Genomic DNA, 2,704 nt, shown 5'->3' with positions numbered 1-2,704 from the left:
CTGCCAGAAGGAGTGGGAGTTCTGTTCTCATATGTGAATGCAGTGTAGAAATAAGGGTAATGGAAGAAGGTTTCATTAAGGTACAGGAGTGATTTTTTTCAAGGGTAGACATTATAGAATACAGAAGAAAAATTCACTTACCAATGTATTAAGCAGCTGTTGCCAGCTGTAGTCAAAGGGAAAGAAACTCTCCACACTTGATATTGATCACAGGTACCTGCCAGCCCAACATACCTTGTCTCACCCTCCCTTTCTTCTCTCATGTTCATCTCTCTCGGAACTTCTCTGTCATGCTTGCACGAGGAAGAAAGACAAACAAACAAACAAAAACAGTGCAGAGAATTGCATGTAGCTCCTTTTGGGGGAGGGGAGGAGGAAGTTAAGTTTAAGATGTGAGGACCAAATACTCCTGTTTTGCATTGCCACAGTGGAGGAAACTGAATTATATTTTTTTCTCATTAAACTTGTTTTAATGGGTCTCAAAATTCTGTGACAGATTTTTGGTCAAGTTGTTTCCATTAAAAAGTACTGATTTTGAAAACTTATAACTTAAAACTGCCCCCCACACACACACACACACAAATGGTCCACAAAACCTTCTTTCCTTCTGAAGGTTTAACGGTGCAGTTATCATTAACCAGTCTTTTACTATTAAACTTAAATGGCCAATTGAGACAAACAGTTCCGAGACCGTTCTTCCACCACTGATTAAAACTGGGGTGGCAGGTGTTAGGGATAATATTCATTTAGCCTTCTGAGCTTTCTGGGCAGACTTGGTGACTTTGCCAGCTCCTGCAGCCTTCTTGTCCACAGTTTTGATGACACCCACAGCAACTGTCTGCCTCATGTCACAAACAGCAAAACGACCAAGTGGAGGGTAGTCAGAGAAGCTCTCAACACACATGGGCTTACCAGGGAGCATGTCAACAATGGCACATCATCAGACTTCAAGAATTTGGGGCCATCTTCCAGCTCCTTACCAGAATGACGATCTATCTTCTCTTTAAGCTCGGCAAACTTGCATGCTCTGTGGGCCGTGTAACAATCCGGAACAGGAGCATTGCCAGCACTAATTTGGCCTGGATGGTTCAGGGTAATCTGAGGTTCAGGATAAGCTGAGCAGTGAAGCCAGCTGCTCCCATTGGTGGGTCATTTTTGCTGTCACCAGCAACATTGCCACGTCTAACATCTTTGACAGACATGTTCTTTACGTGGAAGCCCACATTGTCTCCAGGCAGAGCTTCACTCAAAGCTTCATGGTGCATTTCCACAGACTTGACTTCCGTTGTTACGTTGACTGGAGCAAAGGCAACCACCATGCCAGGTTTGAGGACACCAGTTTCCACTCGGCCCACGGGGACAGTGCCAATGCCGCCAATTTTATAGACATCCTGGAGGGGCAGTCGCAGAGGTCTGTCAGTTGGACGAGTTGGCGGCAGAATGCAGTCCAAAGCTTCCAGCAGTGTGGTGCCACGGGCACTGCCATCTTTGCGGGTGACTTTCCATCCCTTGAACCAAAGCATATTGGCACTTGGCTCCAGCACGTTGTCACCATTCCAACCAGAAACTGGCACAAATGCTACTATGTCAGGGTTGTAGCCAATTTTCTTAATGTAGGTGCTGACTTCCTTAACAATTTCCTCGTGTCTCTTCTGATTGTACGGTGGCTCGGTGGAATCCATTTTGTTGACACCAACAATTAGCTGTTTCACACCCAAGGTATAAGCCTGAGGAGCATGCTCACGGGTCTGCCCGTTCTTGGAGATATCAGCTTAAATTCACCAACACCAGCAGCAACAATCAGGACAGCACAGTCAGCCTGTAATCACGTTCTTGAGGAAGTCTCTGTGTCCTGGGGCATCAATGATAGTCACATAGTACTTGCTGGTCTCAAATTTCCACAGGGAGATGTCAATAGTGATACCACGCTCACACTCAGCTTTCAGTTTGTCCAAGACCCAGGCATGCTTGAAGGAGCCTTTTCCCATCTCGGCTGCCTCCTTCTCAAACTTTTTGATGGTTCTTTTGTCGATTCCACCACATTTGTAGATCAGGGGGCCGGTTGTGGTGGACTTGCCGGAATCTATGTGTCCAATTACGATGGTGTTGATGTGAGTCTTTTCCTTTCCCATTTTTTGCTTTGAATTAGCATTGGCTTTCACAACACCTGCGTTCTGACAGCAAACCTGTTGTGATAAAGAAACTGAATTCTTAAGAGTCAGAATTTTTTTGAAACTCTTTGGAACTAGGCTCAGTAACTCCAAGACTATCTAGACATGACTCTTTTTTTTTTTTCATACCATCAGCTTTTCATCCTGCCTTCCTAAAATCTCCTTCAAAGGTTCAATAACCATGGTCTAATGATATCACAGTCATCATTTCGAATGTCCCCTCTTGCAGAATTCATGTCCCAATGGGACGTCCAGGCAACATATTCTCTAAAATTTTATGAAGTAAGAAGGCTATGATGTAAATCATAAAGGAAAAACACTTAAAGCAGCATTTGTATTTGTGGCATGCTACATATTCCTGAGATAAAAATTCCCTGAAGAGGATAATGGACATTTCGAAGAAAATACAAACACACACACATGCACACACACACACACACACACACACACACACACACACACACACCCCTTTCCACAGTTTTAAAGAATTCACTTTCTTAACTACTGTGCACACCAAATTAGCACATCTTCTT

General features: G+C 44.0%; 1 pseudogene; it reads right to left on the bottom strand.

The window, feature by feature from the left end:
* Positions 1-632: 632 nt before the first annotated feature.
* Positions 633-2,155, bottom strand: Eef1a1-ps13 (eukaryotic translation elongation factor 1 alpha 1, pseudogene 13; annotated as a pseudogene).
* Positions 2,156-2,704: the final 549 nt, after the last annotated feature.

The sequence above is a fragment of the Rattus norvegicus genome, chromosome 2 (genome assembly GCF_021556685.1).
Source record: "Rattus norvegicus strain SHRSP/BbbUtx chromosome 2, alternate assembly SHRSP_T2T, whole genome shotgun sequence".
NCBI classification, from domain to species: Eukaryota; Metazoa; Chordata; class Mammalia; order Rodentia; family Muridae; genus Rattus; species Rattus norvegicus.
Note: the sequence above shows the minus strand (reverse complement) of the source record. Positions and strands in the feature narration are given on the sequence as shown.